A 10,994-nucleotide genomic window follows, 5' to 3' on the forward strand; every position below is an offset into this window, starting at 1 on the left:
GTTCTGTAGCTACAGTGGTAGAGTGCTCAACTTGAGATGAAGAGCTGAGGGACAGTGCCCAGGCGCAGAGTTCAAGCCCCACGACAAACAAAACAAGTGCAAATATGACTTTCAGTTTTCCCAAAAGGAACTACGAAGTCAATATTAATCTTCCTATGCATAAAAAATAATTCTGAAATGATTCAGTGCACCTACTTTAGTTGAGTTATTTAAGTTATGGCTTCTTTGATGGATATATTCTCTTATTTTAAAAATTACCAAATATTAGCTTTATAAATAAACTTCTTCTAATATTTCTTGTTTCAAAAGAGAAGTTCATACAGTTGATGTCACTTGGTTTTCTCAGTTCAAAGTCAACTCAGGCAGGGGAGTCTGTCACATTGTTATCTCTAATTAAACACCAAAAAAGCCAGACGTGGGGTTTTAGCTCAAGCAACAGTGTACTAGATTTGAGGGCAGGTAGACAAGAAAGACAACTGTTCAGGGACAGGGTCCAGCCTCTGAGTTCCAGCCCCACATCCAGAAAAAACTAAACAAATGTTAGAGTTCTTGATTTTTGCCGTTCTAACTGGGGTGAAGTGATATCTCAATGTTGTTTTGATTTGCATTTCTTTTATGGCTAGGGATGTTGAACATTTCTTCATGTGTCTATTGCCCATCCTTCTTTCTTCTTCAGAGAAGTTTCTCTTTAAGTCTTTCGCCCACTTATTTATTGGGCAGTTGTTTCTTTGAGGATTTGTTTTTGGGGGGGTTAATTTTTTGAGTTCCAAGTATATTTTAGATATGAGACCCTTGTCCGTTGTATGGCTAGTAAAGATCTTCTCCCAATCCGTGAGCTTTCTATGCTAGCTATGTCATTTGCCCTGCAGAAGCTCTGCAACTTTATGCAATCCCATTTGTCCAACCTTTCTTTGATTTGTTGTGTTTCCGGGTCTCTATTATTTACCATAGCTAAGATATGGAACAAACCCAGATGCCCCTCAGTAGATGAATGGATCAAGAAAATGTGGTATATATACACAATGGAATTCTATGCCTCCATCAGAACGAATGACATTGCCCCATTTGTTAGGAAATGGAAAAACTTGGAAAAAATTATATTAAGTGAAGTAAGCCAGGCCCAAAGAAACATAGGTCCCATGGTTTCCCTTATTTGCAATATCTAGTATATGTATGAGTTAAGCGGAAAAGGTCAGATAATGTGATGTCAGGAAAATGAACCCTTAGATATGTATTTTAATGTTTTTTTCTTTCATGCATGTGTTTCTAACGCATTTATAAGATTATCTCTTTGTTGCTTTGTATGGCCCTCCCCCACAGTATAACCCCTGCTTTCACTATATTTGATGTCAGTATAACTTGTGGAGGAGATGGGGAAAAACCAGTTGTTTAAGGATACAGGTGGACCTTTGCAACAATGAAAAGTACAAGTTGACATGTCCAAAACGAGCTTTAGAACGTCGGTGCGCGGGGGGGGGGGGGGGGAGGAGAAGGATTGGGATTGGGGGGGAGGGGGGAGGCTGGAAAGGGATGTGAAGGGTAAACCAAAGGAGGAGGCTGCAATGCTTGGTAAGAAATGTATGCATTATCCTGCCCATGTAATTGTAACCCCTCTGTACAGTATGTTCACAAATAAAATTAAATTAAAAAAAAAAGAAAATCAAAAAAAAAAAAACTAAACAAATGAAGAAGCAAACAAAAAACCCACATATTTCTTTGGGACCATCCTTACAGCACTGGTTTGAGAAGAGGCTCCTTTTGCTTATCATATTCACTGGAACCTGCTTTATGGAATCCTCATTGCTATGGTGAACTCAGGACCAGATTAAAGGAATGGATAACTGACTTTTGCAACAAGAGAATCATCTCAGGAGTTAAATATCCATGCATAAGACATTTTAAAACCTCATGTCTTTGTTTCTTTGAAGTAGAATACTTTAAAACAAAGTTATTTTCTTTTTCTATGCTGGCCTTCAAATGGCAGATTGTTTCCTTTTGTAATACTCTCAATTAGAAGTTTACAGAAAAGTTTTATATGAGTAAAGAACACACTGGAACAAGTCAGGGACAGAGTTTCCTTCAAGCCTTTGATTATTTTCTTGTACAGTAAAAAGGACAGCACAAATTAACTTGAACTTGGTCATTTCCCTATGTTCAATTCCTCTCTTGGAATCAGTATCCACTTCCCATAACAGTTCCTTCCACTTACTTCCAGGAACAATCTATGGTGCTACTCCCGGTAAAATGAATGTTTTCTGGCTTCATTGAAATAGCACAAGTACATCTTTGGACATGAGGTAACACGTGTTTCAGAGACAACTTAGTAACGAGAAAATATGGAATTGTCATGGTTTATAAAACATTATCCATGTACATATGGCCATATAAGATGATGTTAAGTAAAATGAACCTCAAGATAGGAACACAACTTGTTTTTTCTTTTTTGTTATTGTTTTTAATGTACTAAATGTACTATGTGATTTTTTGTTTATCTTCTATTTTCTTCCTCCATGGTGTAACCCCTGTTTTCACTGTATTTGATGTCGTTAACCTGCACCTTACATATACATTTTTCTAATGTGGGGAGGGGAAGGGAAATAAAATGCTGAAACAAGGAAACAGTATGACCCATTGTAACAACGAGATGAACAAGACACTATGTTGAAAACGAACTTTAAAACTTGGGGATGGGAGGGAGGAGTTTGGATGGTGGAGAGAAAAAAGATGATGGGGAAAAACAAAGAAGATGTAACAATGCTCATTAGATAATGCACTTATTAACTTACTTATGTAACTCTAACCCCTCTGTACATCATTTTCAAAATAAAGAACATGAAAGAAATTATCCTGGAGTACATTAAGTTGAAATTTCCTATGCTCTGTAAATTAAGACCAATTTTAAGTGGGAAGAAGATTCTCAGAAACAATTTTTAGTAAGTGTGTGTGTTGTTCATTAGTTCCCTAGTGTAAGTAAGTTAACAGTAGGAGATACAATGAGAATAATAGGAGAAAGAGAAGTTCTGTGTTTAAATATAATGGTCCAATACACTATAGAAGACTCTGCAAAACACAACTTTGAAACAATAAAGCCAAAGCCAGTATTTAGATCTACGGGAGTGATATAGAGAAAGCATTACTATTAATGAAACATGAAGGATAAGGCCACTCTCTTTCATCTACTAACTCTAAATCATGGTAGCTAATCATGCAAATTTGTAAAAAGTAGAATGGAAGAATAATTCTGGTTCCAAGTAAGTCAGATATAAGAGCATGGACTTAATTGGAAAAAAAAGACCATGTTGAGAAAGCAGGAATTATACTAGCAATGAACTGGTGGCTAAGATCACATTTCTTTTTCCATTTTTTCTTTCTTTTTCTTTCTTTTTTTTGGATGGTTGTGGGGCTTGAAGTCTGGGCCTCCACTCTTCAGTCCAAAGCTAGCGCTCTACCTCTTGAGACACAGTGCTATTTCCAGTTTTCTGCTGGTTAATTGGAGATAAGGGCCTCAGAAACTTTCCTACGCATGCTGGATTTGAACTGCAATCCTCAGATCTCAGCCTCGTGAGTAGCTAGCATTATACTCATGAGCCACCAGCATCCCTCTTAACATCACATTTCTAACAGTGTACACTCAGTATATGTAATGTGTATGTTTCTCTATCTTTATATGAACTCGAGTTAAAAATCTGGGCTACAGTTTTTGCACTCACGAAAATGTTTCTAGTTTAAAAGTTGATACTCCTGGAAAAATAGAACCTAAGAATGTCAAGGAGTCTGGGAAGTTCAGCTTGCATCCAGCCTGGGAGAACAGTCTTTGGGACACTATTTATAATTACCAGCCAAAAGCTGCACTGGAAGAATGGCTCATGTGATGGAATACTAGTTATAAGCAAGATTGCTGAATAAGAGCTTGAGGTTATCATATATATACCTACAAACATGCACATACACACAGAGGCACTTATATGTGCAAACACACATATGAAACAACTCTCAGAATGTGTAGAAATGTTAGAAAATAATTTAAAAAATGTCCTAAGACTAGAATCAAGTGATAATTTTTTAATTTTAGAAAGTCCTCAAGTGAAATTTCCCCCCAAAACGCTTGAGAATATTACATAGTTAGGGACCAGAGATAGTAAGAAAGTCAAGTAATCGTTATTGAAGGGGTTGGATCCATGGAGGAATGAATCAGAGACCCCTGCAGGTGCATCTGAAAACGTTCATATGCTGTGTCAAATGTTAGAAGATCTTTGAAAATAGTACATAAACATTCTGAGCCATCAGTCTTTTGAAAAATATTATCGGAGAAGTTCAGAAATGCTAGTCTATATCAAGATTAAATAAACCAACAAAGTATGGTAGGACAATGAGATACAAGCCTGGAATTCTAGCACTCAGACTAAGACAGGAGATTAGAGAGTGGAATTACATAGTGGTACCTTCCCTGGACTAGGTAATATAATTTTGTCTCAATAAAACAAAACCAGAAAGGAATAAAAAAAAAACAAGAAAGGAATACACAGTTGCAAGTTTTGGCTAATTTTGTCATTATGTTTTAAGAAGTCAAGTTTCCTATTGAAATGCAACTCATATGTAATCCTCAGTTGTGTTTTAAATGCTGTCATCATTACAGAACATTCCTAGATGCTAAAGAGCTCAAGATTCATTGTTGGTGGGAATGTAAACTTGTTCAACCACTTTGGAAAGCAGTATGGAGGTTCCTCAAAAGACTTCACAAAGAACTCCCCTATGACCCAGCAATCCCACTTTTGGGCATTTACCCTAATGTTTACAAAAAAGACCACACTAAAGCTACCAGCACAACTATGTTTATTGCAGCATTATTTACCATAGCTAAGATATGGAACCAACCCAGATGCCCCTCAGTAGATGAATGGATCAAGAAAATGTGGTATATATACACAATGGAATTCTATGCCTCCATCAGAAAGAATGACATTTCCCCATTTGTTAGGAAATGGAAAGGCTTGGAAAAAATTATATTAAGTGAAGTAAGCCAGGCCCAAAGAAACATAGGTCCCATGGTTTCCCTTATTTGCAATATCTAGTATATGTATGAGTCAAGCAGAAAAAGTCAGAGAATGTGATGTTAGGAAAACGAACCCTCAAATATGTATTTTAATGTTTTTGTTTCTTTCATGCATGTGTTTCTAACGCATTTATAAGATTATTTCTTTGTTGCTTTGTATGTCCCTCCCCCACAGTGTAACCCCCCCATTCACTATATTTGATGTCAGTATAACATGTGGAGGAGACGGGGACAAACAAGTCGTTTAAGGATTCAGGTGGACCTGTTGCAACAATGAGAAGTACAAAATGTCATGTCAAAACCAGCTTTACAATGTCGGTGTGGGAGGGGGGAGGGGGGGTGTGATTGGGTGGGGGGGAGGGGGGAGGCTGGGAAGGGAGGTGAAGGGTAAACAAAGGACGAGGCTGCAATGCTTGGTAAGAAATGTATGCATTATCCTGCCCATGTAATTGTAACCCCTCTGTACAGTATGTTCTCAAATAAAATAAAATAAAATTTAAAAAAAAAATTGAAAAAGTAAGCATCATTCTGTTGGATTCCAAAGAAATGATGAAGGATTACAAAAGCTTAAGCCTGGGGAAATAGCGAAGTTCATCTAATGTAGGACTTTGTAGACCTGTCTAAATTAGAATTTAGATTTAAAATAAATATTTTTGTTTGTAATTTTTTTGTAATTTCATATTCTATTTCATATTGAATTTCATATTCTATATGATAGAAGATTTAATTCACAAATTCACAAATGATTCTGGCATTCTATTTGCCTAAAATATTCTTTCAAGTGAGCTATAATTAGAACTTAGTTAATAGATAATTGCAACAGTTCCTGTGTAACATGATAATGAGAATAATCTATACAAAGTTGCCAACAAATTTATGACATTAATTTATAAATTTAGAAAAAGAGGAATTTTTTGAGACTTTGGTGCACCATGGTATGAATAGAGTAATTGTGTGACATCCTTTTTCTTCTACCTATATATAACACAGGAAGAAATTTTCTTAATTACATACCTCTGTATACGATGAGAAAAATGCTAGGTTTGGGGTTTGTTTTTATTTTGGTTTTGTTGTTTGCTTTATCCTCGGGCTTAAATTCTGGGCCTGGGTACTATCCCTGAGCCTGTTTTTGCTCAAGGCTACTGCTCTTCCACTTGAACAACAGTGCCACTTGTGTCTGGCTTTTCGTGAGCAGTTTATTGGAGATAAGAATCTAAGGAACCTTCCTGCCTGTGTGGGCTTTGAACCATAAGCTTCAGATCTTCATATTCAGGTATTCAGATCTCCTGAATATCTGTGATAGATAAAAATATAGCTATAAATAATATTTGCAAGTGTTTTGATCTCAAGAATACCACTGGGGGGGAAATGATGCAGCAAAGTTTAGTGTAGTGTTCTTTCCCCAATAGGAAGAGCATCACATTAGAAGAAGTGTAGTATTTTTTCACAATAATGATAAGCTAGTCCTGATGTGAATTTAGGGAATTTTAAGGTCCACCTTACAAGTTGGAAACTGTTGGGCTAGGATGAATTTACAGCATAAAAACTTAGGATTGATGGTCATAGAAATAATAGCTTACTCTGATGAACATATGTTTACACTTGAGGAATTTATTATAGATACTTCATAGTTTTATCTTCTACCAGAATGTGGTTATTTTTTCCGTTGACTTTTAAATATGTACCCCCCACACTGGAAACTGCATCAATTGCAGAATAAAATGCAAACAGGTACTGTTTTGAATGTCTCTGGTTCGGCATGTTCAGAATTTGAAAATGAGTACTTAGTAGTTACAGGAATGTTGAAAAATACATATATTCTGTCCTCTTAACAATTAGTCAGTTTTAAAAGTTAGGAGTTTCCATAGAATTGAACTGTTTTCTGTTTTAGTATGACAATACTAAAATAATGTGTTTTTTCCAGAATAATGGCAAGTATATTCTGAAAAATTTGTATAGTTTGATAACATTCAAGTTGATGACCATCTGATAAAGAAAGGGGTAATTAATACAAATTATAAGACAAATAGTGTTCATTTTTTAAAAAGGTAATCCACATAGAATAATATTTACTATACCAATATAGTGAAATTATATTTTATGTAGCTTATTTTTTAATTTAATTTTATTGTCAAGGTGATATATAGAAGTGGTTGCAGTAATTGTAAGATAGTAAATATATAGCATGTCGAACTTTTTACCTTCTCCCTCATTTTTCTCATATTTTCCTTTACCCCAATACCCCTTACAAGTTTTAATGTAAATTTCCAACAAGTCTTGTGAGTATTGCTATTGCACTGGTTTGTCTTTTGCCCTTTTTCTCGCCATTTTGTTGTTCCTCTTCTCTTGCCAAATTAAGATATATGTATATACAATACACAGGATACGAAAATCAAATATAGTAGGGGATAAACCATAGGGGTAAACACAAAGAAAAAGAAATCACATTGTACATCAAAAACAACAACCACGAAGAAAAACCTCTGTTTCCATATCTAGGAGTTTATTTTGCTCAGCATTATCTTATATGGTCATGTATACATAACTATTGAGACATTCGGCTCATCTGCTAGGACTATCCTAGACATTTCCTACTTATTACAAATGAGAGAAACCATGGAATCTCTTTATGTCTTGCTTATTTTACTTAGTAGGATATTTCCAAGTCTTTCCATTTCCTTATGACTTAGAATTCCACCGGGTGTGTGTGTGCGTGCGTGCGTGCGTGTGTGTGTGTGTGTGTGCGTGTGTGTGTGTGTGTGTGTGTGTGTGTATCACATTTTGTCAATTCGTTCATCAACTGAGTGGCATATTGGTTTAAAACATGATTGCATGTAAGTATCACTTAGGGTCATTCAAAAATGACAGATGCCACTTCCCGAGACATTCTAAAATCATGATTTCTAAGTCAGGATTTTATGGTGGCAGGTGTTGAGATATCTGAATGAGTCTATCTATATCTTGCACTGAATTAGACAGGAAGATATCCAATATCATATAGAATAAAAATGGTAGTGATAAAATATTCCCTTGAGAAAGACATAAGAGGTTGCCAGAAGTATGAAGTAGTTGAGATAATTTTGAAGAATTTAGAAATGCAAGCTCAGGTATGTCTCTTTAAATAATAATTATGTAAGTGGAAGGGCAAAAGAAGGGGAAGAGAAGAAAATAACTGACAGCAGATCATTGTCCCAAATTAGAGTATAAAAGACATAATCTATTACCTCCAAGTTAAAAAGAGACCAATATAATATGTCGCACTTAATTTAGGTACATGCAAAATGTTTACTTGGCTTTTTCCTACTTTAATGCTCCTAAATAAATGAAGACATAAGAAAAGGTATGTGATTGCCATTACTTCAACCTGAACACTAACTGTGATGAGCCCTCTTTTTCTCACTTTGCACTTGGAAAATAGTACCTAAGTTGATGATGTTGTGGCTGATTAGAGGTAGACTAAGGGGCTTCTAATTGTGCAATTATCCCAGAATAGTTTAAAGTAGTTTTTTCTCCCAAGATATCCAACTACATTTTCTGAAGTTGTGCTTTGAACACACCCTCACACATGAGCAGATTATTTGAAATTATACTTCAACATTTCCTTGTCACATTCTACTTTGTGCCTTTGTCTTTTTTTGCACATTCCTTTTGAGTTCATGGTTGCTCTATTTCCATTTCATCTGTAAAAACTGCTAAGAACATTGTTCAACTACCACTTCTTGTTTGCACATGCCCAGTCTATGTATGAAGGTACTTTGTACATGTTAAGCAATAGGGTAGTACTCACTCTCTGAGGAGAATAGTTCCACATTATAACCCTATGCTCACATTAGAGGGTGTAGAATTTAAAGCATTTTGAGACAAACAGTGATATTAGAATTGAAAGGCTCCTTAGGGACATTTTCTTGGAGCTCATTAGTTTACCCAGGAGAAATATAAATATCCACAAAACCTGGAGCTTATTAGTAAGTATCCGAATTAACACTAGATCTTAGATACTGTGTTAATACAAGTCACCATTTTATTATTGTTACATCAGAATCCTTCCCTATTGCAAATATGGATGAGAAAATGAAAGAAAGGCATTAAAGAAAAATGTCTTATCTTTTTAGGCATTTAATCCTAGTGGTGAGGGTAATGTCTGAACTCTCCCATTCAATAAACATTTAAAGTTTATAAGAGTACTTCCTACATATAAGAATTTGTGGCATGTTGATTGACAGGGTTATTTCAGCATGGAGATATCCCTAACAAGAACTAGATTTAAATAGAATATATGTCAGTTATGATGTGTCAATCAGGCATTTTCTATTCTAAAGAAGAATCAATTCAAGGACTGTTCAGTAACATCAGTAACATCAGTGTTACTTGTCCTACATTTATAATGAATAGGCTGATATAATATCCAAACATATCTAAAGATATTTCAATAAAATCCCAAACTGAATGGATACATGGGTCACTCATTGAAACTGTAGACAAATTAGTCTTATCTGTGCTGTAGATCAATCTATAATCACCTGGCTAAACAAACTCTTCAAAAATATTCACAGAATTCCTCTAAGTAAAGATCATGACAGTTATATCTGTATAATTCTTCTAAGGTCAGGATAAAAGAATTTGTTCTCAATATTTTAAATCAACAGAATCTGTTGAATTCATGGATCCAGAATTTTATGGCTTCACATTCATATCTCAAAATTTTATTAATATGACTTTCACAAAAACACTGTTCTTATTGAACTTGTCTATGTCCTTTTAGTTTTCAAATCCAAATAGCATATTTCCTTCAGTATCTTCCTGACAATTTGTTCCCTTGTTTACCTCTCTAAATCTGTTTTTGGTCGTGGATATTTTAATGATGTCTAAAAAGACTTATCTATGCATCTGTTTAACATAAATTTTAGAACTATCACAGAGTTTTTTCCTCTAAATCCATCATTTCCACCTGTAGTCCTTATCACCAAGAATATTACTAACATGGTTGCCATCCAGAGACGTGGAAGCACTTTAGATTTCTTCTTATCCTTCTACTTCCGTCTGTTAGATAAGATGAATGATCAAGATTTTCTGTTTCTGTCACTAATATAATTTCTATGTACTCCTTTTTATGCAACTGAAACTGGCCTGTTTCAAATACTCATCATTGGTCACTTTGTCCTAAAACAACTGCTTACATAGTATGCTTTTTCCCCATAGACTTTTCATATTGTTCCTCTCCGTCACCAAATTACTGCTCCATGTAAGCACACAGAGTGAATATCTCAGACACAAATTCTAGTATCATTAATTACTCACTACATTGACTGTTGGCATTACATTTCTCATCTGTAAATGGATATAATCAACCAGAAATATTGAAGAATGAATTTGTTGAATTCTAGAGCAAGAAAAAGAAAGTGAAGAGTCCTTACATTTTCCATCTTACCTTACAAATAAGAAAAGAGTCAAATTCAGTTTGTTGGTTTAAAATCACAATTTTTTTTCATGTAGAAATAAAAATAAGTCATCATCAGGCTACACTGTGGTCATCATTCTCACCAAAATTATTATTAGCATCATAAGTGCTAATTATTGAAAGTCTGGTATGTGTCTATGACGTTGCTATTATTTGTCTTTTGATTAATAATTTTAATGTTACCACTGTGCAGAAATGTTCAACATCCCTAGCCATAAAAGAAATGCAAATCAAAACAACATTGAGATATCACCTCACTCCAGTTAGAACAGCAAAAATCAAGAACTCTAACAACAACAGATGCTGGAGGGGATGTGGACAGAAAGGAACCTTACTTCATTGTTGGTGGGAATGTAAACTTGTTCAACCACTTTGGAAAGCAGTATGGAGGTTCCTCAAAAGACTCCACATAGAGCTCCCCAATGACCCAGCAATCCCACTTTTGGGCATTTACCCAAATGATCACAAACAAGGCCACACTAA

The sequence above is a fragment of the Dipodomys spectabilis genome, unplaced genomic scaffold (genome assembly GCF_019054845.1).
Source record: "Dipodomys spectabilis isolate Male_0828 unplaced genomic scaffold, ASM1905484v1 ptg000205l, whole genome shotgun sequence".
Lineage (NCBI taxonomy): Eukaryota > Metazoa > Chordata > Mammalia > Rodentia > Heteromyidae > Dipodomys > Dipodomys spectabilis.